We start from the raw sequence: 27,321 nt of genomic DNA, 5'->3' as shown, positions 1-27,321 counted from the left end.
CTGATATGAGTGTGAATATTAAAGAAGAAGTTACCAAGCAGTTGGATGCAAAGGTTATTCGGGTCACTCGGTATCCTGTTTGGTTGGATAATGTCGTGTCTGTGCCGAAGAAGGATGGCAAGATCAGAGTATGTGTCGATTACCGCAATCTCAACAAAGCAAGTCCGAAGGATAACTTCTCACTACCCAATATTCACATTTTGAATGATAATTATGCCAAGCGTGAGATTGGATCTTTTTTGGATTGCTACGCCAAGTATCATCAGATTCTAATGGATGAAGAAGATGCAGAAAAGACTGCATTCATCACGCCATGGGGAACTTATTGCTACCGGGTAATGCCATTTGATTTGAAGAATGCTGGGGAAACTTATATGAGGGCAATGACTATTGTGTTTCATGACATGATACACAAGGAGATTGAGGTATATGTAGATGATGTGATCATAAAATCAAAACATTAGGCCGACCACATCTGGGATTTGAGGAAATTCTTCCAGAGGCTTCGCAGGTACAACCTCAAGCTTAACCCCGCCAAGTGTGCATTTGGTGTTCCATCCGGAAAACTGTTGGGATTCATAGTCAGCCGGTGAGGCATCGAGTTGGACCCATCAAAGATCAAAGCCATACAAGAATTGCCACCTCCGAGGAACAAGACTGAAGTGATGGGTCTTTTAGGAAGGTTGAACTACATCAGCAGGTTTATTTCTCAGCTCTCGACAACTTGTGAGCCTATTTTCAAGTTGTTGAAGAAGGACGTTGCGATCAAGTGGACTGATGAGTGTCAAGAAGCATTCGACGAGATAAAGGGATACTTGTCTAACCCACATGTGCTGGTACCACCAGAACCAGGGAGACCTTTGATTCTTTACTTGACTGTCCTGGAAAATTCATTTGGCTGTGTACTGGGGCAGTATGATGTCACCGGCAGGAAAGAACAAGCCATCTACTATCTTAGCAAGAAGTTCACAGCTTATGAGGTTAAGTACACTCACCTGGAAAGGACATGTTGCGCCCTAACTTAGGTGGCACAGAAATTGAAACATTATTTGTCATCCTACACTACTTACCTCATTTCATGCTTGGATCCATTGAAGTATATCTTTCAAAAGCCTATGCCGACAGGAAGACTGGCAAAGTGGCAGATTTTGCTCACAGAGTTTGACATAATCTATGTGACTCGGACTGCAATGAAAGCCCAAGCATTGGCCGATCATTTGGTCGAAAACCCGGTCGATGAAGAGTATGAGCCATTGAGGACTTATTTTCCTGATGAAGAGGTAATGCATATTGACGAGCTAGAACAAGCCGAAAAACCAGGTTGGAAACTTTTCTTCGATGGGGCTGCTAACATGAAAGGAGTGGGGATAGGAGTCGTGCTTATTTCTGAAACAGGGCATCACTATCCTGTTACAGCTCAACTTCGTTTCTATTATACCAACAATATGGCTGAGTACGAAGCATGCATTTTGGGTTTAAGGCTAGCTGCAAACATGGATGTCCAGGAAGTCTTGGTCTTGGTAGACTCGGATCTTCTGGTACACCAAATTCAAGGAGAATGGGAAACATGAGATTTAAAGATCATACCATACCGACAATGTTTGCATGATCTATGTCAACGGTTTCGATCAATAGAGTTTAGGCATATTCCTAGAGTCCATAATGAGGTCGTCGATGCTTTAGCTACCCTAGCGTCAATGTTGCACCATACGGACAAAGCCTATGTCGATCCTTTGCACATTCAAGTACGAGATCAGCTTGTTTATTGCAACATGATTGAAGAAGAACTTGATGGCGAACCGTGGTTTCATGATATCCAGGAGTACATCAGAATGGGGATATATCCAGTGCAAGCCACGGGGGATCAGAAGAGAACAATTCGACGGTTGGCAAGTGGATTCTTCTTAAGTGGAGGAGTTTTGTATAAAAGAACACCAGACCTTGGATTGTTAAGATGCATAGATGCTAGACAAGCTATGGCTGTCATGTCCGAAGTACATTTAGGAGTTTGCGGACCACATATGAGCGGGTATGTGCTGGCAAAGAAAATTCTACGAGCAGGTTATTATTGGCTCACCATGGAGCGAGATTGTATCAGTTTTGTGCGCAAATTCCATCAATGCCAGATACACAGAGATTTGATTCATTCTCCACCATCGAAATTGCACACGATGTCGGCACCATGGCCCTTCGTTGCTTGGGGCATGGATATCATTGGACCAATTGAGCCGGCAGCATCCAACGGGCATAGATTCATTCTGGTAGCCATTGATTATTTCACCAAGTGGGTTGAGGCCAAAACCTTCAAATCGGTGACCAAGAAAGCAGTGGTCGATTTTGTTCACTCAAATATCATCTGTCGATTCGGAATCCCAACGGTGATCGTCACGGATAATGGTTCTAATATTAACAGTAAATTGATGGAAGAGGTATGCCAACAGTTTAAGATTACACATCGCAATTCTACCCCATATCGTCCCAAGGCGAATGGAGCAGTTGAGGCAGCCAACAAAAACATAAAGAAGATACTTCGGAAAATGGTAGAAAGTTCCAGGCAATGGCATGAAAAATTACCATTTGCGTTGCTGGGTTATCGCGCTACTGTCCGTACTTCAGTAGGTGCAACTCATTCTTTGTTGGTATATGGAACTGAAGCAGTGATACCTGCGGAAGTTGAAATCCCGTCCCTTCGGATTGTCGCTAAGGCTGAAATTGATGATAATGAGTGGGTCAAAACCCGTTTGGAGCAGTTGAATTTGATTGATGAAAAAAGATTAGCAGCAGTGTGTCATGGCCAATTATATCAAAAGAGAATGGCAAGAGCATACAACAAAAAGGTACGTCCCTGGAAGTTTGAAGTAGGCCAGCAGGTGCTAAAATGTATCCTTCCACACCAGGCTGAAGCGAAAGGCAAGTTTGCCCCAAATTGGCAAGGGCCATTCGTTGTGACCAGAGTATTGTCCAATGGTGCTTTATGTTTAACAGATATCGAAGGAAAATGCATAGACATGGCTATCAATTCTGATGCAGTAAAAAGATATTATGTATGATTTCTTTGTTATAACTGTTGATTGTTTGTATTTGGCATTATTTCGAAGATTGGAATGACGAAGGCAATTTGTTCTGCTATCTAAACACTTCACCCTTTGTTCCCCCGTTTGAGCCTTATTTATTTCTTTCATACCCCTCTTTTGGAATTAATAACGAAAAAGAGAGAAAAAAAGAAAAGAAAAGAAGTAAAAAGTATAACAACAAGGAAATTCATGTATGAACTACGTTTGACCTGATTCCTGTTAAGGATACGTAGGCAGCTTCCCGGCACGGTCATAGTAAAATAAAATATCAAAAGATCCCCAAGCAAGAAACTGGGGCAGAAGTTGTACTTGTAATAAGAAATGTGATTCCAAGAGTTGTAATTTTAAACCCGTGTCAAAATTGTTTTGAGCCTTTGATACCCTTTCTTTCTAACCCCATCCAAAAGCCCACATTACGGTCCAAAGAAAGACCTTCTGATCAGTCTTCGAGAGATGCCAAGTCGAGCGATATAAATAGAATTCATATCAGGGGCAACACTCCAGTTTAAGTAAGAAAAATCAAAAGAAAATGAGAAAGTCTTATTGGTGAAAACCCTCATGGGCACCATGAGGCAACAAAAGCTGAAAGAAAATAAAAATGAGAGAGTCTTATTGGTGAAAACCTTCACGGGCACTATCAGGCGACAAGTAATTGAGGAATCAACAAATGAGAGAGGTTTGTCGGTGAAAACCCTTCAGGGCACTGCAAGTCGAACAAGGTCTGTAAGTTGGCGGAGAGTAAAATTGGGTTGTGGAAATCTTGGAGAACAAAGTAAAACAATTGGAAAGGAGATTGGTTAAGTAGACTGGGCTGATTAATCCAAATGCATACCATGATCATTGGTGCCAGTGATTCCGCTCAGATAAGTCCCTTTTCCTGTCTCCAACAGTCATCCAAATTTGGATTCTTTTCTTTATTCTTAAAATCCTTGCATTTCATTGCTGTTAATTTTACTTCTCTAAAACTCTACCAAGTTTAGCCTTGTAAGAAAGAATTTCAAAGCTTACTACCAGTTTCGGAATTGCACAAAGCAAAATGCAGCTAGAACATGCCAAAGATAATATGATGAAAAATGGGACCTATGGTGTAAGCAAAAATTAAAACTGTGGAATGGTTCAGTAATGTCGTGGGAGATGTACAGTTTCAGGCAGAAAGGTCAGGAGGGGAGAATAGCAGTTGGGGATCTTGCAGTTAAGGATCAGTCAGAAGGTCAAAACAATCTTTTCGATCAGTTCAAGGCAGTTGGACGAAGCAAAGAATGGCAAATATAAAACCACCTCCAGCAAGAATGCCACGATGAACCACCACGTTTTAAACTGACGAAATTTTCTTTGATTTGAAACAGGGGCAAAAATGGAATTTGTTTCGGGAAATCATCCGTAGGAAGAGTAAGTACTAGGCAGATTTGATCGTGGAAATTTTCAGGACCCTCCTGGAAAATAGGAATTAGTTTAAAATTCAAAATAATCATGAGTAGCGGAATTTGGCATGAGTGCACCCTAGAAGATTATAAGTGGAACTTCGAAGTTTGTATGTTTGGGATACACTTGGGACATTACCCCATGAGAACAAAGATTCTGACTTCTCTTCTTCCCCAGATTAATGATTATGATTTTCTGTTTCCTCAACGTTTTCCCCAAGCAGAAACACCATCTTTTTCCGCCTTTTCCCAATTTAGTCAGAAATTCTCAGGACCCTCCTGGAAAATGGGACCTAGTTTTTAAAAAAAAAATCGAAACAATCGTGAAAAACAAGATCTAGCGTAAGTGTAAAAGGAACATAAGTTAATTTCAAAGTTTGCATGTTTTAGATAGGATTCAATTAGGAATTCTCAGGACTCTCCTGAACAATGGGACCTAGCTTTGAGAGTTTTCATTAAATAACAAGATTTAGCGGAAGTCACACCTTTAAAAGATATAGCTTAGATTTAAAATTGCCAAGAGTTGTCAGGACCCCCTGGATAACGGAACCTAGTTTTCAAATGCTTATTGATATTTGGTAATGTGGTTCGTTTTACACTTACATATGTGCCCAGATACCCAAACTGGGGCAGAAAATTTTCTTTATTTTGTCTATTTTAAAGTCAGGAGCCCGCCTGGAGAGCATGGGAATACATTTCAAGTTTAGCAATCAGGAGCCCGTCTGGAAAGCATGGGAACACATTCAAGCGCAGCAGTCAGGAGCCCGCCTCGAGAACAAGGGAGTACAATTTAAGTTTCAGCTTTCAAATTCTTGGTTTGTCTATTTTGAAGTCAGGAGCCCACCTGGAGAGCAGGGAATACTTTCAAGTGCAGCAGTCAGGAGCCCACCTGGAGAACAAGGGAATACCATTCAAATTTCAAGTAATCAGGAACCCGCGGGAAAAACAAGGGAATACCATTCAAATTTCAAGTAATCAGGAACCCGCCGGAAAAATAAAGGGAAGAAGCAATTCAAGTTCAAGTAATCAGGCGTCCACCTGGAGAACAAGGAAAGGCAGTGGAAGATTCAGCAATCAGGCATCCACCTGGAGAACAAGGGAATACAATTCAAGTTCAGCAGTCAGGCACCCAAATAGAGAATGAAGGGAACAAGCAATTCAGGTTCGAGTGATCAGGAGCCCGCTTGTGGAATAGAGGATAGGCAGCAATGGTCAAAGAAAGACGTTTAAAGGTTCAGCAATCAGATACCCTCCTGAGGGAGAGGGAAAGCATCTCAAGAGTACAATTCGAGTCAGCAGCAAAGGAACAACTCAGGGAAATACAAATCAACAAGGCAACAATAGTCACAAGACCAAGTTTGAAAATAAATCATTGTAAAGCATAGATTATAGCTTAGTCTAGCTTCTTCATTTTTGTCATGGTGTAATAAGGAGGTCAGGAAGCAGTATCAGCAGCAGCAGCAGTAACAGTGAAACCACAGCTCATGGTAGTCCCAGCTACCGAAACTTCCCGAACTACATTGACTTGATTCCTTTATAGCCAAGGATATGTAGGAAACCCTTGAAGCAGAGGTTTGGTCAAATCTTTCAAAAATGCTTCCCACGGAGTATTCAAAATGGGCAAAAATCGCTCGTATCCGCTCACTTTATCTTTGCACAAAAACCTTTTGTGTTTTCGGGCAAAGAGGGGCAGCTGTGAGCACGTGACCCTATGAGAATCACTCCCAAAAAATTCAAAATAAAACAATTTTTTCCATTGTTTGCAATTTTGTGGATTTTTTATAGTATTTTTTGTCATTATTTGCATGAGTTCGTGCATGTCTGTATGTTCAAATAAATGAAAAATACAAAAAAAAATAGATTGCATTTACATTTAGGATTTAATTTTTATAATTTTTTTTAGTTGAGTAGTAAATTATTTATTTTTACAAAAATGAAAGAATCAAAAAATAACGTATTTTGCATTTTTAAAGTGTTTAATGTCAAATTGTGTGATTATTTTATCTTTTAGTATTTAATTACTTGTGATAAATATTATTTAAAGTAGATTAGTATTTTTAAGTCAATTTTGGTTTTATAATTTGAGTTAGGATTTTTTGGTTTTAATTTTGAAGACAATTTAGGTAGAAAAAGAATTCATAAGAGAAAAGAAAATCAAATTGGGCCAAACTCAATTTAATCCCCAAAGCCCAAATCAAATACACCCAAACCCACCCCAAACCGGCCCAGAACATGTTCATTACCCGGTCCGCCCCTACCAGAACCAAACGACGTCGTTTGGACACGCTTTGATCAGGGTCGTTGATCTCCTTTGATCGAATGGTCCCGAATTTTACCCGTTACCCGCCCCAACCCGTTTCCCCGTATCCGGTTTCCATTGAACTCCAAACGACCCCGTTTTCCCCCTTCCTAGTTGATCTGGATCGTCGATCCCCATTAATCTAATGGCTCTAGTTAACTCCTCATTTTTAATATACCAAACCCCACCCCAATCGTCTCTCTTCAGAGACCCAACACATACACCACCGCACACCACCCTCCTCCGCCCACCGGAAACCGCCTCACGGCGGTTCCGGTGGCCCAATCATCCCCAAAAATACACCCCAGAACCCCCTCGACCTCCTCTTCCCAAATCCATGCTCCAATTCCTTCGAATACCCCTAGAACTCTTCAAATATTGAATCAAAGGGATGAACCCTAGCGCCGCCCTAACTTTCTCCGGTGGCGGCGCCGCCCCCAATCCCTCCCAAATTAATACCATGCAGCCACCTCACTCCCCTCTTCCCTAATCCACGGTTAGTTACCCTTGAATTAAACCAGAAGTCGTCGAATAATGAATCTAAATTTTAAACCTAAAACTGTAGAGTCAAGATTCGTTGATGCTTTAAGCTAATTTGGACTTTATCTGCGTGTTCTTGATAAGAACACACAGTTAAAGTCCAAATTTGGTTTAAGAATTGAAGATTCGAAGTTTTTCTTCAGTTACTACTGACCGGTGAGTTTTCTATCCTATTTTTATATTTATAGTTTATTGGTGTTATTCTGATGTTCGTCTTTCCTCGTCTCTTTTTCTTTTCTTTGGTCGATTCCAAGTGAAAACTCGACTAATCATTCTGGTATAAACTATCTTATGTTCGTTGTTTTGTTTTTCAGAATATTGGTGAATTTGTTCCTAGTTTCATTAGGTTTGTGTGATCAGTTTGTTTAAAGACTCTGAAATCATATCTCGTTTTTCACTTAGTCAGAATGATTAGGATTAGATTAATAGTTTGGTATAACTTCTTGTTTAAATGAGTGTAATAATCGGCTGACTAGTATAAGTTTAATGCAGGTGGTCATTAATTAAGTCTGCTAACAAATAGTAGTGGCTCACTACTGAATTAATTAAAAGCACTAGGTTAGTGGAGTGAATTAAAAATGAAAAGGAGACTGACAATAGTCAGCTTAATGCCCTTTTAGGAGTTGGAAAGTAAGGTAACATGGGGGGAACATTTCAAAAAGCTGAAACAATGCAATTGTAAAAAAAAAAAGGAGCTGGAAAGGGATAGTTTATGAAGTATATAGCTAGGAACTTTCTGAGAGAGGAAAAACAGATACAGACCTAAGAGAGAGAGATAGGCATTGAGAGGGAGATAGAGGGAGGTAGAGGGAGATAGAGGGAGATAGGTACTAAATTGAGGGGAGCAAGAGAGAGAGCTTAAGTTTTTTTTTAAGAGCTAAAATACAGAAAAGACAAACGAGTAGATAATACTGTTCCATTGAGTTTCCTGTTTTGAATCTTGAAGTTTTCATTACTGCACAGTTTCTGATTCTATGTGAGGTTTAAAAATGGAATGATTTTGGGAAATTGAAAGAGTTGGTTTAAACTTGAGGATTGGTTCTTCCTGCTGAGCTGATTTCACTGTTATTACTGACTGAATCTGGGTGGATTTCCGTTGTTGTTCACTGCTGAATCCTCATCTTTTATTTGTTCTTTCAACATCCAGGTACTTATTTGGATCTTGCTAATATGAGAAGTGTATTTGGAAGCCTTGTAATTGGTTTAACTAGTCATAGATGAATGTTCACTGAACAATAGCATATACTTCTTCAAAGATTCACTTGTTTGTTCTTTATTGAAGCAGCCTTAATTTCTCGAACTTTACTATAATCATCTATGTTTAGGTAGTGCATTTGAACTGTCTATGAACTATTTTTTAGCCATGTACTTAATTTGGACTGATTGCAGCACAGATTGTTGTATACGCGTAGCATTTTCTTTGGAGAGATTTTGATTGAATTATTTTCAAACTAGTAGGGATAATCAGTCCATAATGAGTTTTCTTAATCTTATCGCACCTAGCAGTAATTATGCTCAGTAGAAATTAGTTGAGATTATTCCTTCAAGACTTGGTTTTAGATGAAAAAAATTCAACGCTAATATTGTAAGTATGAGTACAAATGTGGATGTTACAATGTTTGATCTTTGAATGAATCTTAAAAGGTGATATTAGCATGATGAATAGCATGTTTAGTAAATCATTTTTAAGATTGACAAGTAGTGTTATAATTTGGACTATATGGTTAGTATGAAGTATAACATTGTTTCAATAATCGGTAACTCGGCTATTCTTGCAATATGACTTTCGAAGTTTAGTTGATATGTTGATGTGTGTAGTGTAGTTAGTTGGGTCTTGCCGGGGCCTGACCGTTTGATCTCCTATTACCCTTTCCCAGTGTGAATTCCAAGTGACCCCGCTCAGGCTGTGCAATTGGGCTGTTGTCTTTGGCCAAATTGCACCTAAGTTATCCCATTATCGATGTTATTTTCAATCTGGTCCTCAAGTTGAGCCCAGCTTTGTTCTTACGCTTGTCCAGGAGCCGGAGCGCAACAATTGGGCCTACAGCCAGCTCATGCCCTTTTAAACAACCAAAAGGCCTAGTTTCACTCAATGATAGTCCACTAATTATTAAAATTAGTTTGAACATTATGCTAAAATAAATTTGAACTCCTTTTAAGCCTTCCTTAATCAATCAGGTCCTTTAAAAGAAGATTGGAAGTGGGCCATTCTAAATAATACAAATAGTTTAAAATTCTGAATGTAGTTAAATTAATCCTTTTAATTCACCAATGATGTAAAATTATCTTTAACAAAAATAATAATAATAATAATAATAATAATAATAATAATAATAATAATAATAATAATAATAATAATTGCATGGCCCTCCTTGAATTAATCTTGTACTGATTATTAGAATTCGAGGCGTGCCGTTTAGTTAAAATTCCATGGCCCTCGCAAATTGCAAACGCGTAGTTACCTTAGGCGCGTTATTTTAATAATTTACTTTCATAAACTCGGGTGCCCATTTATGTGACCCAAATCCAAATTTCAATAATGTTAGATAAAATATGTCGAGAGCCTCGGGTGCATTTATGTGGCGTGGTTCGAGACGTATTTTAAACGACGTTGTAATTTTCATTAAAAATAATTAAAGCGGTTAATAAGATAAATGTACCATAGGCCAAAACATGTATAAAAATCAGATAGTTAAGTCAATTATAACAGTTAAGAGACCGTGCTAGAACCACGGAACTCGGGAATGCCTAACACCTTCTCCCGGGTTCACAGAATTCCTTACTCGGATTTCTGGTTCGCGGATTATTAAACAGGGTCAATCTTTTCCTCGATTCAGGATTGGAACCGGTGACTTGGGACACCATAAATCTCCCAAGTGGCGACTCTGAATTTTTAATAAAATAATCCCGTTTCGATTGTCACTTTAAGTTGGAAAAAACTCTTTTATACATCCCTTCCGGGGGGTGTAGTAAAAAAGGAGGTGTGACAAATTTCATATCCAATTCTAAAATTGCATTGAAGAGATAAAAGAACTTCATATACTATACCCAATTCTGAAGTTGCACTGAAGAGAAAGAAGAGCTTCATATCTATTTAGAAGTTGCACTTTTAAGTGATAGAAGAGCTTCAGATCCGATTCCGAAACCCCAAATTTGTAACTTCAAATGCAAAATCTCTAGTGATCAGATGCTAATTTTGGAGTGTGTTCCAAAGTATATAAATTTTGTAAATGTTTGTGCAAAGCGAGTATAACTTCAATGGTGATGGCCAAAAGCGGGTATAGTTGTACATCCCCGGAGCTTCTTTTTTTTAAATCAAAATGAGTATACGTAGTCTCTTATTCACTCATTAGCAAAGAAAAGAGTCACGAGTTTCATGTACAAGCCATATGGGAAACTGCTCATTCCAAGATACTTCATATACTAATTAAAGTCTTAAAAAAAATCTATTCCGGTGCTTAAATTCCAGATCATGAAGAAATTGCAACATGCCCATCGTTGGTGATTAACAAAAGAGAATGTTGCATGTAGTATCAGTATCACATATGGAGGGGACAAGTAATGTTCGAGGAGCAGTTTTTAACCTAATATTAGCAAATCTACTTTTCCATAGTTACTGATTGGTCCCTCCCCCAAAAAGTGAATATTTTTCACAGCATGACCGCTAATAGTATGGTTTTTGGTTTACTCGTTTTGTCGTCTTCTCTGCCGACTAAAGGTAAACAAAATCCCTAAAGCCTAAAAGGGTCTCTCCCTAATTCTCGAGTTTCCTGTATTTTTATTCGAGAGATTTACTGGAGTACTTTTGAACAAAAAGGCGGGGTTCTCTTTACGTGGTATCAGAATTGAGTTAAAGTTCAAACCTTTTTTTTTTAATAAATATAAAATATTATCGTAACAACTAAATTGATACACCCAAAGAGCACCTAAATCTCAAACCACTTTCTAGGAAAGGTGCTTGAGTCATCTAGGCCTCAACGTGAAAAACTAGTTACATAATCTATGTATTAACACTTGACAAACTCGAACTCTCTTTGTACCTTGTATCGTATGATCTAGTCTATGCTTAATTTTGTATACAGTAAAAATTAGTCTCAGAAGATGGGTGAATTAGGAAGCAACGCATGTCAATCACTAGTGATCCAACCATGTTCACACCAAATATAAACATGTCGCCAGATAAGATATTGACACCGGATACCAATCTATGGCTGGATAAGAAGCATTAATTCAAGATATGACCGTTACAAAAATATTACAGAAGCCCCAAGATTCCTCCCACCTTTATTAGTTTTTATTAGGCTTTATTACCTTTTATTATTCTTTATTGCCTTTTCATAACCTTTTATTGTAGTGTTAATATTGGTAAACAATTGGTAGGTCATATACCCCATAACTCTAATATAAATAGAGGCTTTTATTCTATTGTAAGACATCAAGAAATACTAACAGAAAAAGACTAGTATTCTCTCTCTCAAGCTTTACACAAGTGTTGTCGAGATTTTTCATTCATCTCGGTAGAAACATTCTAAAGCCCAGGCTTGTATTTTCTTCAATTGCTCTTATTTTAATCGTTTTGTTCTTCATTACTTTATTTTGTCAGATCAATCCACGTGTCTATAAGCCACGTTACAAATTTAATTGTATAGCTTTATGGGTAAACAGTTTGGCGCCCACCCTGGGGCATAGACAATTGTGGTGTTATTTTGATATGTTCATCTTATACTAACGTGCTTTGAAGGATTTTTCTATTTTAAGCATACTACAGTTATGGCACACAATGATATCAACAACTCACTCAATGTTGGAAGAAACTACAACGATGAGCCCGTGGACAATCTCCATAATGAAAATCAACAAGATGGTTCAACTAGTGAAATCTGTCTCGATGGGAATGAGTCAAATCCTAACCGGGTAGAAAGAAAAAATCGACATGAGAGGAGTCATAACCCTGATGATATAAATGGTGAGCCGGTGGTTCTTACCTTAAAAATGTTGAGAGCACAACAACAGAAAATTATGAACCATCTCTCAAGACAAGACCGGATAATGACTGAGCTTCAGCAAGTAATATCGAAGACTTCAAATAATTCAAAATGGTAGAGTTCGAGTCCCTCCTGACATACCCATAAATCAAATGGAACCAAGAACCGGTGACACCATTACCCAGGGGAAGTTCGGAAGAAACAATAATCAAGCAGGTGGTGCTGGTAATGGATATGAAAATGAAAATATCATAGACGATTCTTTCAAAGCCGAACTCATGAGGTTTATAAGGGAAATAAATGCTCGAATGGATCAAAATGCTAAAGAATTTCATGCTCGAATAGATCAGATCCGGGGAGCACTTCCGATCCTAAAAGACCCGGATTCAAAAAAGGATATGCAGTTGTCATTTAAATCTAATGCGGCTCCGAAGTTGATATCAAAAAGATTCAAAATGCCGGATATTTCAAAACATAATGGAACATCGGATTCACAAGAACACATCACAACTTACTCCACAGTTGTAAAGGAAAATGATTTGGCTCTGCATCAAATCGAATACTAAAGAAATTGGGATAAACTCTAACAAAAGGAGCTTTAACATGGTATTCTCTTTTACCTGAACACTAAATTGATTCTTTTGAAATACTTGCAGATTCTTTCATCAAAGCTTACGCTGGAGCAAGAAAAGTGCAAGCTAGAAAAAATGATATATTCAAAATCGCTCAAGGAAACTCGGATTTGCTACGCGAGTTCCTAATTCGATTCCAAAGAGAGAGAATATTATTGGCAGCAGAACCGAATGAACGGGCAGTGGAAGTATTTACCAAGGGTCTTAATCTCACAAGTTCCCACTACAACATAATATACCTATAGCTACGAAATCTTAGCTACAGATTCAAAAATCGTGGCTAATACCTAACAATAGCTATAGAAATAAAATTTTCATAGTTATTTATAAAATCACAAAATTTCATAGCTACGAAAATTAAATTAGTAAAGCTAATTCCTTATTTTTGCTATGATTGCTAACTATTGTGGCAATAATTACCTAAATAGCTACAAATTTATTGCTAGAATAAATTTCTGTAGCTAATCATAAGTTTTTTGCCACAAGTTAAAAGTTTTGTAGCAATAGTAATCTTTTAGCTACAATAAATTATTCAAACCAAAATATTGTAGCTAAATAAATATTTTTTTCTTCAAGTTATAAAAGATCGTGACAATAGTTGGCTTAACAACTACAATTAGTTATCATGACAAAATGATACGGACACAGATTTATTTGTATGATAAAATTTTATAGCTAAATATATATTTTTGCCACGAGTTAAACTTACTGTAGCAAAAGCAACCGTTTTACCCCGATAAACTATTTGAAACAAAATGTTGTAACTAAATAAATATTTTTACTTCAAATTATTTAAAAAAAAACATAACAACAGTTGGCTTAATAGCTACAATTAATTGTCATGATGAAATTATATAGTCACTGATTTATTGCTATGATAATATTTCGTAACTAGCCACATATTTTGGCCACGAGTTAAAATTTATAGCAAAAGTAATCTTCTAGCCGTAATAAATTATTTAAAATAAAATATTATAGTTAAATAAATATTTTTGCTTCAAGTTATAAAAGAAATATTGCAATAGTTAGCTTAATAGCTGCAGTTTGTTGTCATGATGATTAAATGATATAGCCACAAATTTATTACTATGATAAAATTTTGTAGCTAATTATACATTTTTTCTACGATTGAAGCTCTCTATAGCGTAAGTAACCTTGTTACCAAACTAAATCTGTTTGAAATTAAATGTTGTATCTAAATAGGTATTAATGAGAAACATATATTTTTAAACGTTCCCAAAAATAATAATCGACAAAACATATCTCTTTTGTATATATGTGTATCATATACATATAATACACATATTTTATATACTTGGCTAAGGAATGCAATTAGTTTTACCCAACCGTTCAATTTAATATTTTTCCTAAACTAATTTTCTTCAAGTTTTAAAAATTATGGCAATTTTTAGCTAATAAATAGATATAATTATTTTTTATGAGAAACGGCATATCCACAATTTTATTGATATGATAAAATTTTGTAGCTAATCATTAATTTTTTTCCATGAGTTAAAACTAACCATAAAAATAGTAAACTCTTAGCCACATTAAACTATTGGAATAACATCTTGTAGCTAAATGGATATTTTTGCTTCAAGATATATAAAAAATGTGGAAATAGTTGTTACATTTTTATATAATTTTCATATATTTAATTACATTAAGTATTATGAATTTAATATTGTTGATATCTAAGTCCATAGAAAATTAATTATAATTTTATTAAATAAATATAACTTGTAAGTTCAAATTATAACTAAAAAACAATGAAACTATTTACAATTAATGTGTGAATAAAAATTATATAGAATTTAAACAACTATAATCTTGTAACAAGTTAGAGAAATATTTTAATTAATTAATTTTTAATATAAAGAGTTAGATTTTGGTATAATAGAGAAAAATTAATAATCGTATGCAATTAAAAAATTTATTAAATATATAATTAAAATGTAAACAATACCCTTTAATAATAGATCATTTGTTGTACAACCTGATCTTTCTATAATAGTCATCTTTTAGACCATTATTTCACTGTAACAATAAGTTTTCTTTGGAATTGATTTTTATTTATATTTTTGTAACGACCCGACTGGTCTTTCATGAGTTACTGTTTCGTTTACCCCATTTCTGCTTCTTATTGCCTTATTCGGCTGTATTTTGTATTATCGGGTTGGTTGGCTCGAGTTCGGAGAGGTTTTGGTAAGGCTTGAGATACTTAGTCTCTTTTAAGTGAGCTTAAGTTAAAACAGTCAACCGAATGTTGACTTATGTGTTAAAGGGCTCGGATGTGAGTTCCAATGGTTCGGATAGTTTGGGGAGGTGATTTGAGACTTATGAGCGTGATCAGAACATATTTTGGAGGTTCGGTGAGATTTTGATATAGGGGTCAGAATGGAATTCCGGGAGTTGCAGTAGGTCTGTTGTGTCATTTGGGATGTGTGCACAAAATTTCAGGTCATTCGGACGTGGTTTGGTAGACTTTTTGATTGAAAACAGAATTTAGAAGATTTAGGAATTCTTCCCGGAGTCTGTACACCCCCAGTGAGAACGGGTACCCAGTGTGATATGTGATATAGCCCGAGGGGCTGGTGTTGTTCCATGTTATTGCCCGAGGGGCTGATTCTGTTGATATTGTGCCCGAGGGCGGATTTTATGTGTTTCCCTTTTCTCGCTGCTTTACATTTACTTGTTTAACTGTTAAAAAGGTATTTTTATAAGATTTATTGTTTTATTGCATTTTATTAGTTTTACTCTGCCTCTTTATAGCATGTTGTTGTGTTTTTACGTGATTTCTTATCGCTCAGTCTTCATTTATTGTTATTACTCACTGAGTTGGAGTACTCACTTTACTCCATGTCCCCGGTGTACAGATTCAGGAGCTTCGGGTCCCGTCAGTGAGGGTTGATTTCTCCCAGCAGGCTATTCGGAGTCCACTAGGTAGCTGCTCGGCGTTCGCAGCCCAGTGTTTCTCCCTCATATCTTACTTTCTATTCTAGTTTTGTAATAGACTGTATAAACTCTTTCAAACTCTTAGATACATATTTAGATGCTCATGACTGATGACACCCCGATGTCGGGTTGTGTTGGTTTTCGCAAATTGTACTATTTCGCTGTTTTTTTTTGGGATTTTATCATGTTAATGACTTAAATTGTGCAATTTTAATTGTTAAAATAAATTGGGTGTTATGTATGTCTATAAAATCAATATCTATAAAAGGCAACAAATTGTTAGGGGTTGTTTGATACGATGGATAAGAAAAATAATTCCGAAATAAAAATTTAGTACCGCCATATTCCTTTTTTGGTTACTAATCTTGGGATATGTTATCCCAAGAGTAAAAATGTCAGGATAACTTATATATGCCAGTGGGTAGAATTGTAATCCCAGAATAACTTATCTCATGAAAAGCAGTAAAATTGACAATCCCAAGATTGATACGATATACCAATCAGTCAACAAAAAATAATATTAGGACAATTAATCCTCGCATACCTAATCTCATCATAACTTGTGTTCAAACCAAACGATCCCTTATAGATGTATAAGTATTGCAACTAATTCTAAAAAATATTCTATTTATACTTTAAATGAATATTTTATTACAATTTCATTTTTTCTACAATCTAAACTCAAAACATTATATACACAATAGCTTAGTTCCCATTTTATTTATTTGTTGTTTTGCTAGCAAAATTTTATTATTACTACATTAGTTTTGTTTTTAGTTTTTTACATAATATCGTGTAGGTATTCATTTGTGTGCAAAAGTATATGAAAAGTTAAAGGCAAAGTTACAAATAAAAAATATAAACGAAAAAAAAAAGATTAAAGCCCAAATCTCTCCATTCCCTTAAGACCTAAAATATTTAGACTCCCAACCCATTCCCCCCCCAAAAAATATCCGCACATCTCCCGCTCTAACCCTTCCCCACTCTAAGCAACTATCCCTAAAACCCTCGTTCTTCTTGTTTTGGAAAACAGAAATTGTCAAGGTATGGCCACCCTAGTTGTTTTTTTTCCTTCTTAATTATTTCGATTTTTGCCATGCTTTCCTAGGATTCTTGATCGAGAATAGTTCCTTTCACTTTCATCATTACATTATGACAGTGAAATGGCAATCCCGACTTTAGCTATATTGATAAGTGCCAAGAATTTAAAAGATTGCCAAATTCTAAGGAATGAATTAGGAATCTCTCCTATTATGAATGGAGGGCCTTTTTCGTATATTTTAATTCCTATATTTGCCTTTTGTAATCTGTTTAAATTAGTTTGTTGTATGGAAATTAGTAGTTGAATCTTAATTCTGTAGTACTAAGCTTGAACAAGCCTTTTATATTGCCTATATTTGCCTTTTGTAATTTGTTTAAATTAGTTTTTCTATTTTCTTGTATATTGTATATTCTTCATTACCTTCATTTGCGGATTGAGGATCTTAAATGGCTTTTTGGGTTGTACCCAGTTTACAGTTATATGCACATACAAAAAACTATACTAATAAATCTTCTCTATTAGAGTAAGTACTGTTCACAGTTGTAGTTGCTAATATCTATGTGAATAATTGCAGAAAGTAAATGAGTTGGTGAGGCACAATATTCACCCAAACTTGATGATCAGTTGAGTGGATACAGGGTGAGTATATGCATTCATTTGATGTACAACTTACTAAATAAATGGTCATATGGAAATGCATCTTCGCTTCCTATATATTTTTGTACTTCTTGTGGAAGCTAGCAATGATGCAAACAGGTGAAGAAGAGTTGGTTGTTAAGATATTACCATTCCTTTATTTCTAAAACTTCAATTCAACGATTAGGATAAATCCATAACTCCTAAATACTTCTAGAAGCTATCCAATGAATTTATTGAGATGGTGGAAAAACTTCTCAAATATGCCGTATAAATACTCCAACAGCTTATAAGGATGAAATTATGGGATACATTAGCACAACCATTTGTGGGAATATGCTCCAAATTTATGTTGCAGCATGGTGATTAGGTTCATTCTTTTTAACTAAACCCAAATTTGTCTTTTCAGGCACTTGTGTTATGGGCATCAATGTAGAAACAAACAAGTGTAATAATCATGAGGTATGTATGATACTTCACTCTTTCTGAAAACAAAATCAATTGGATATACTGCCTAGTGAAGGATGAAATGTTTACAAAATTCTTGTTAAAATCTTTAGGACTTTTGAAATTTTATTTAGAATAATAATATTTTACTCTAGTAATGTTTGTTATATGAAACGGGTGTGATGTTGAACTGGTTTAGCTTATGCTCTTTTCTTGAGCAGATAAATATGAGAATATAATTTTTTTGGCAGTTACGAACTTAAGAATTTACAAGACTTCAGACTTGAAAACACCTAGTTATCAGATACTAAGAAGAAATGCAACTTATGAGGTTGATAGTATTTTCTTATAGTGTTGTGCTTCAAACTAAGAACTGCTAAATAAGACATGTTTTGAACGGTTTGTAGTTTTTTGGTATATATATTGCACTAATAATCTGAAGGTTTTAAAGAAGCAGGTTGTTGTTTCTGGCAGAATCTTACCCTACAAAAGGAAATGTTATTTAGTTCAAACGTGATTGACAAGTCCCAACTAACTAATGTACTAAACTTATGGTGTGAATGTCATTTTTTTATATACAGGTTAGAATTTATGACTCCATAGTTGTAGAAACAGAAGGTGGCAGTCCTGCAAGATTAAGAGGGTAACATGGCAATCTTGCTGGATCAGGAGGTGGTGTCACCAGGTGAAATAATCGATGGAGTTCTATAAGATCTTATTTTGTTGCATTCTTCTTGATATCCACAAAAACAACAATTTCTTTCACGCACAGGGTACAAATACAATCGGCTAATGTCTTTCAATTCGCTATTGGAACCTGGTATTAGAAAAGCATTGGAGCACTTATGAGTTTTCATTTCTCTTCACTGTCCGCTGATGGTTGCCATCCCTAACCAGACTCACATTAGCTAGTTTTTTTAGAACTTTATTATTCGTGTTGTAAAAGAATTATGTAATGTGGATCTGTATGAAATTATTCTTTTTCTTGTAAAAAATATCGTATGTTTTGAGTATAACAACATTTTAGTATTCTACTTTATCTTGAATGATATTGTTGAACCTTTAATTATTTATTCTTACTAATGTATATCATTTATTTAAAAAAATTAAAAATATTTTGCTAATTTTTTTTATATATTTGATGATATAATATGGATTGTTAGCTACAATACATAAATTCTTGTGGCTAAAGTTGATCATGACAAATTCTTCAGTTTATTGCTACGAAATTATGGAATTCATAGCTAAAAGTATGAATTCTTAGCTACGATATAAAAATTATTGTGGCAAATACTTTAATGTGTTGCTATGAAATTTTGAATTCATAGTTAATCACAAGTACTATTGCTACGGGAATAAATTATAAGTTTAGCCACGAAAGTTGAGCTTGCGTGACAAACAAATTAAATTTTTTGCTACAACACAAAATCTTATGGCTACAATATTAAGATAGCTACAAATTTTATTTGTCGTGGCAAAAGAATAAAATCACTTGCTACAAGTATATTTTTTGTGGCAAGATATTTTTACCATTACAGCTACAACATAAAAAAATTTATGGCAATAAGTATTAGTCCTTAGCCATGGATCATGTAAAGTCTGTAACTAACTTTTAGCTACGCTACATTTTGCTACGAATGCTACGGAAAAAAATATTGTGGCTAAAGTGTTTAGCCACGGAAATTTTTATATTTAGCTCCAATATATTTCGTAGCTATAAATGCATTATGTTGTAGTGTCCGATGTCTTAAGAAAGTTCAAAAAGAGTTTGTTGGAATTGCAAGCAACAACGTGGGAAGATGTTCATAATAGATACGAGTAAAAAATTCGTGTACAAAATAATCGAATAGGTAAATCGACATCTTCTACAGCCCCAAATCATGGTCAATTGAACTTTGATCGAAGGCATTCAAGACACCGGTTTGAACCATACCCATCAGGATCATGGACTGACATGAGGTAAGGGCGTACCCAAAGCGAGTCTTCAGAAAATAACTTCGATGAAAGACAATAATGTCGACGAATGCTGAGGAATGTTGAATCAGAGCAGCAAAAACCATAACAATAAGTACCGGAAGCATATGAAGATGGCTCCAGAACAATCTATACAAGGTACCAGAGATAGCTTGAACTGGCTTCGGAATAAAGAAAAGGACTGGGGACTGCTAGATCAGCTTGGAAAAAAATAGAAGGAATCAGAATCAAGAACAGGCTAAACCTAATAAATGTCAGCCCGATCACAATTCTATGGCAAGGTATTTTTATTTATTACCTAAAAATTGTCGTATATAAAAAGTTATAAACACTTTTGTAAATTCAAGGAATGATTTTTGTAAATTTAGAAACTTGCACTTTCTAAAAATATTCTTGTACATGTTGGAATGAACAAAATTATTTTTAATATTTGCTCATACTTAGAAGAAAAAAGAATTACAAATTCGAACAATTGTGCCCAACAGGAGATGTCCTCTTCATAAGAATCGTAAACATAAGGGTCCTCTCTTATAAAGCTATCAATTTAAATGGCTAAAGGTCGGATGCCTTATTTCCCGATCGTAAAGTTAACCAGATGCATCAACTTTTCAGACTTTGTCAAATCAGAAGTATAAAATTCTTGGTAATTAAGATCACTGATCTCGAAGGCTGTAAGGTTATAAAAGTTTTCGGGTACAACTAAAAACTCAAGAGTCAAAACTCAAAAAAAAAAAAAAAGTTTCGGGTATAACTAAAAACCCAAGAGTCAAAACTCAAAGAAAAATTTTCAAGTACCGTTAAAAATTCAAGAGTCAAAACTCAAAGAAACATTTTCGGATAGAACTAAAAACCCAAGAGTCAACACTCAAAGAGGTACAACTAAAAACCGATGAGTTAAAACTCAAAAAAAAGTTTGTGTGTATAACTAAAAACCCAAAAGTTGAAATTCAAAAATTAAAAGTTCCGGGTGGGCACTAAAAATCCGAGATCAAGTTTTTTATGATATCGGCACTTCTTTAGCTCCAATCGATCATCGAAGAAAGTATAATAAATGGCGGAGTTGGCATCTGAATCTCAAATTTCTGCACTCTTTTTTCCTTGTCCCGATTTTTGTTCCGATTGATTTTTTCCCGCAAGATTTTCAATGAGGTAGTGACGAGTGTAGAAAACTTTCACTTCCCGGTCACATCTCAGTGAGTAATTGAAAATTGGGGGACTATATGTATACAGTGAAAATCGGTCTTAGAAGATGGACGAATTAGGAAGCAGCATGTGTCAATCAGTAGTAATTCAATCATGTTCACACAGAATACAAACCTGCGGCCGGATAAGATACTGACACTGGGTACCAATTAATGGCCGGTTAAGAAGCACTAATTCAAGATATGACCGTTGTAGAAACGTTACAGAAGACCCCAAGATTCCTCACGTATTTATTATCCTTTATTAGACTTTATTCGAGAGATTATTATTTATTGTCATTTCATAACCTTTTATTGTAGTATTAATAGTGGTAATCAATTGGTAGGTCATGCACCCCATAACTCTAGTATAAATAGAGACTTTCATTCTATTGTAATACATCAAAGAAATACTAATAGCAAAAGACTAGTATTGTCTCTCTCAAGCTTTATACAAGTGTTGTCGAGATTTATCATTCATCCCGGTTGCGCCCAGGCTTGTATTTTCTTTAATTGTTCTTATTTTAATCGCTTCATACTTTATTATTTTATTTTGTCAGATCAATTTAATCCATGTGTCTATAAACCACATTACAAATTCAACTGTATCGGGTATAAATTTCATTTTGTATCTATTCTTTAACAAAATTTATATTTACATTAATATAACGTTTCGAAACTGCTTCCAATTCCTAGCCTGTCATGTCCCCATGATCACCTCCTTCTTCAGTTGTCTCCAGTGTTTTCGGTTGATCCAGCTTGTTGTGTGTCTCACCCCATACCTCTGTAACTGTATTCCTAGCCATGCTGACAGCTCTTCCCTTAATTCAGTCAGCCCCTCTTCACATAAACAACATGCATCTTCATTAACTGGCACTTGCAATCTCTTGAGCCTTTCCTTGGTCAGTAGTCTCTTCTGTCTTGCTAACCAAACTATATATGAATCTATATATGCTTTGGTTGCATAAGCCTGGTCCATATTAAATCAGCATTATAACTCATAGTTACAGAGTAAGCTCCATTTACTGTCAGCAGGTATCTGTCATCCTATATACGTTCTTCAATTGCCAAATTGAGTGAGTTGAGTTTCTTCTAGTATACTCACATCAACCTTCATATGCACCCATCTCATCCGAAGTATATATATATATATATCTTACTTCATTGCTACTTTCCATAACAAACTTCCCCACTGATGCCATATTCCATTTCCTACAACTCTTTATATTTAACCCTCCAAATTGTTTTGGAACACAGTTTTTGTCCTATGCTGCCAGAGGTACTCTCTTGTGTTCAGTAGAGCCCTTATTTATGCACAAATTAAAGATCATTTATCGAACTAGGTTAAGAAATACTCTGCCTTTAATTTAAGTGGCCATGTTTTGCTTGACATGGAGCGCGCTTAAAATACTAATTTCACTTATATAATATACTAGTCGATGAGTAAAAGTTCAAGAAATCACATAAATTATTTTTAAAAAATTGTGTTTTGAGTTATATAATAAAAGTTCAAAAAAATAATATAAATTCCTAAAAATAATAAATATTTATCCTATTTAGCTAACTTAGTCACGAAAGAAAAAGTGCTCCATAGACTCCTCGTAGCCTTAAGTCAAATTATTTAATCATCTATTAATAAAGGATATTATTTAAGTGAGATTTGTATTTAATTTTTTTGATTAGTATTAGTTAACTTCAAACATAAATAATTTTTCGTACAAGTTTGGACTTTGAAATTTGTCTTTTAATTCTATAACTCTATGACTACATCTAATAGCAGTAAACTCTATCTTCTCATAAACATGAAACATATGATAGACATTTATGAAAATTGAAATCAAAATGTACAATTTTATATTTTGCAAATAATTTTCCATTTTTTTTGTAAGTATGGATCCGACAAAAGAAATATTAATTTGAACATTTTATTATAATATATAGAAACTTGTGATTCTTAACAACATAAGTAGAAATAATATGAATGATAAATAAAATTGTAAAAAAAAACATGCCTTTAAAGTAATTAAGTATGAGCAATGAATTTAAAATTTAAATGTTTACCTCACATAATGCATTTAATTAAATTTACATACTGGTTTTGTAAGTTGTTTCTTGTGGCACAACGTCATTTTCTCTGCTTATAAATGATTCCTTTGTACATAAATGACTTATGAATTTGGCTTGATTTGTATAATTTTGCAGAAAGCTTGAGTTGGATGTGTATTTGTTATTTAATTATAAAATATTTATAGATATTTGTAGGATTTAAATCCCTAAAATATAGGGGTTACTACCCAATCCAAATAAGGAAAGATTTGATGACCCTAATTTCAGTTAATGCTAAAATCCTAAATATTAGGAATAGATAAAATTTAAATTGATATTAAAATCCTAAATATTAGGAGCATAATTAAATGACAAGTTTGTCTAATATGAAATCTATTTTTAAAGGGTAAAAAAGGCGAACGACATTTCGCTAAGGGCCTTCGTGCTTTTAATATAGTATAGATAGATATAAATTAATAATGATGAAAATATTTAAAACATAGTTGAAAGGAAATCAAATAGTTAAAACATGAGTAATATGAATTTAAGTTTTAAAAATTATGAAAGTTGTATAAATAGCATGATGCCAAATATTTTTGGAACATTAAAAAAATGAAAAGAGTGTCAAGTAAACTGAAATAGAGGAAGTATTGTTCTTGAAAAATGTTCAACGATAGTAAGTTATAATTTAGGTGAAAAGTTATATATAAGATTAGGATAATCTCTGCTTACTTTATATTGGTAGAATTTAGTTTTTGTTATGAAATAAAAGCAATTTAGTAAAACATGAACAAGAAATAAAAGCAATTTAGTAAAACATGAACAAGAAATAGAGATAGAGAGAAGGAAGAGATTTTCTTCTTCAATTGTGTGTATTTTCCTATCTATTATAAGGCCTTTATATAGGCATGAAAAGTGAAGAAAATATGTCATAAAATATGTCACCGAACATAGAAAATATGTCATTGAATATGTCATTAAGCATTTGACATGAAGATTATGGAGGAAGAGTAGACATCTACCATAATATGATATTTATCATAACACTCCCCCTTGGATATCCATAAATAATGTGCCTCGTTAAAATCTTATTAGGAAAAAACCCTATGGGAAAAAAAATCCTAATAAAGAAAAAAGAGTACACATATATGCCTTTTGGTTGTCTCGTTAAAAACCTTGCAAGGAAAATTCGGTGGGACAAAACCTTGTAAGGAAAAAAGAGTACACCGCGTATTAACTCCCCCTGATGAGAGCATCAGTTCACATCTTTCAGCCTTCGCATCCCAATCTTGTATACCAGTTTCTTGAAGGTTGACGTCAGTAGAGATTTGGTGAACAAATCAACCATATTATCACTTGAACGAATCTGTTGCACATTGATATCACCATTCTTTTGAAAATCATGTGTGAAAAATAACTTTGGTAAAATGTGTTTTGTCTTATCTCCTTTTCTGAATCATCCTTTCAATTGGGCTATGAATGTTGCATTGTCTTCATACAAAATTATGGGTAGTTTGTCACACTTCAAACCACATTTATCTCAGATAAGATATATTATAGACCTCAACCAAATACATTCTCGACTTGCTTTATGAATAGAAATTATCTCAGCATGATTAGAAGAAGTAGCCACGATTGATTGCTTAGTCGAACGCCAAGATATGACAGTGCCTCCACATGTAAACACATAGCATGTTTGAGATCAAGCCTTGTGTGTGTCAGATAAATACTCTACATCGGCATAACCAACAAGATCAAGATTGCAATCATCGCCATAAAATAAGCCCACATTGGTAGTCCCTTTTAGATAATACAATATGTGTTTGATTTCACTCCAATGTCTCCTTGTAGGAGCAGAGCTATATCTTGTTAAGACATTAAGTGAAAATGTTATGTCATACCTTTTAGTGTTAGCAAGATACATTAGTGCATCAATTGCACTAAGATATGGTACTTCATGACCAACAAGTTCTTCATTATTTTCATGAGGTCGGAATGGATATTTATTTATATCGAGTGATCTCACAACCATCGGGGTACTAAATATATGTGTTTTATCCATATAAAATCTTTTCAGTGTATGATGATTGATTGATAAAAATTTCATCTTTCATAAACTCAATTTGTAGACCAAGACAAAATTTTGTCTTTCCAAGATCTTTCATTTCAAATTCTTTCTTTAAACAGTTTACTGTTTTAGGAAGCTGCTTGGGAGTTGTAATGATATTTGAATCAACATACACAAAGATTATAACAAATTCAAATCCAGATCTTTTTATAAAGATACAAGGACAAATTGAATCATTCTTGTACCCTTCTTTCAATAGGTACTCACACAGGCGATTATACCACATGCGCCTTGATTGTTTCAATCCGTATAAGAATTTTTGAAGCTTTATTTAATAGATTTCTTGGAAATATTAATATGCTTCAGAACAATTTTAATCCTTCAATGATTTCCATTATACGCATATCAAGTTTTCATGTATTTCCAGATTAAAACTTGAAATAATTATATCCACCATAAGAGAACATGTCTCTATATAATCAATGTGAGGATATTTACTAACTTTCTTGTGTCACAAGTCATCTTTATGTCTATCGACATAAACTTTTTGCACAAGAACACATTTATACCTCCATTGGCTTTATATTTTCAGGTGTTGGGACTATCCGCCCAACTTCACATTTTTTCAAGTGAAGTCAATTTTCATTGCGTATTTTTCATTTGGCCAATCATTTATCTGTCCAAATTTTATGACAGATTTGAGCTCAAGATCCTCGTAAATATTAATAATATTGAGCGCTACATTATGTTAACAATATCGTCGACGATCATTTTATATCGGTTCAATTTTACACAATAAAAACATAACTTATTGAGATCTCTTTATCTCATTATTTTCAGGTACCTGAGTCTCTCACATGAGGTCTTACGAAGTGTTATGTCGTGGTGCTCTTCTAGAGCACTTGCCTCCTTATTATGACCATTTTGCCCCTATCCTTCTTCAAGGAGTTTTATCTTTGGAACCGATTGGTCTGTTACACTTCATGCATGCCATAGACTTTGTCTCTCATAGACTTTATTCTATTTGGAGCATTAACAGCTGAAATATGACATTTAGCTTTGGGTCAGCAAATGCGTCTGGCAATAATTTATAAATTAATTATCACTTGAACTTCAAGTTCATATTTTCTTGTACGAGGATCTATATGTATTCATAATAATTCATTTCAGGTATCACTTTCTCAGCTATCCATTTTCTCCCCCTAATGTTGGGATCACCAACACATTTCTCAACCTTCTTTGGGAACTCATCTTTGTGCATTGTGGTGGCATAATTAAATCATATAGCACATTCATATGTCTATATAGAAATTATTTGGTTCCTGACCCTGAACCGATTGTGATAGGGAGAAATTTTCATAACTTGGCTAGATGCGTACAAGTACTGGTGTATATTAAATAATACATCTCATACCACATTTCATTTTTGGGAGTTTTGTTCTCATAACTAATGATTTAGCTATAATTGGAGGCATACAATTTCCACTAAACCAACTTGGATTTAAACCAGTATTATCAAGATAAATCATCATAATTAATATTCTGGAATTGTGCTCTAATAATTTGAGCAAGCAATCTTGCAAAAACCAAACTGCAAGTTGATAACAAATGCACATGTGACCATAAAATAGATGCATCTATTAAAATCATATAATAGTAAACGGTCCACATGGCAGGTGACTGGGCCCATATATATATCACCTTTTATTCCTTCCAGAAATCAAGGGATTCAATCCCAACCTTTAACTGGTATATCATGAGAATAAGCAGCACAAGAGAATTCTTGAAGAATCTTCTAATCTTCAATATATGTCAATGTAATTCTTAATTAATTTTTCGCATCATAATCGAACCGAGATGGTCAACCGGTCATGCCAATTAATAATTATTTTAGTAAACCTCTAGTTTACTTGTGGCATATGATTCCAGCATCATGCTTATATTTGTGTAGTACAAATTGAAAGAAGATTGGGTAACCTTTTATATTTACCCGGTATGATTATAGAAATATGAAGATATTC

General features: G+C 34.6%; 1 long non-coding RNA gene across 1 annotated transcript; it reads left to right on the top strand.

Annotated features, from left to right (window-relative positions):
- Positions 1–16,813: 16,813 nt before the first annotated feature.
- LOC142164905 (uncharacterized) lies at positions 16,814–19,080 on the top strand. Its single transcript, XR_012695991.1, has 5 exons — positions 16,814–16,950; positions 17,523–17,587; positions 17,994–18,046; positions 18,613–18,716; positions 18,804–19,080. It is a non-coding gene; the product is annotated as an uncharacterized LOC142164905 (long non-coding RNA).
- Positions 19,081–27,321: the final 8,241 nt, after the last annotated feature.

Source organism: Nicotiana tabacum, chromosome 10 (assembly GCF_000715075.1).
Source record: "Nicotiana tabacum cultivar K326 chromosome 10, ASM71507v2, whole genome shotgun sequence".
NCBI classification, from domain to species: Eukaryota; Viridiplantae; Streptophyta; class Magnoliopsida; order Solanales; family Solanaceae; genus Nicotiana; species Nicotiana tabacum.
Note: the sequence above shows the minus strand (reverse complement) of the source record. Positions and strands in the feature narration are given on the sequence as shown.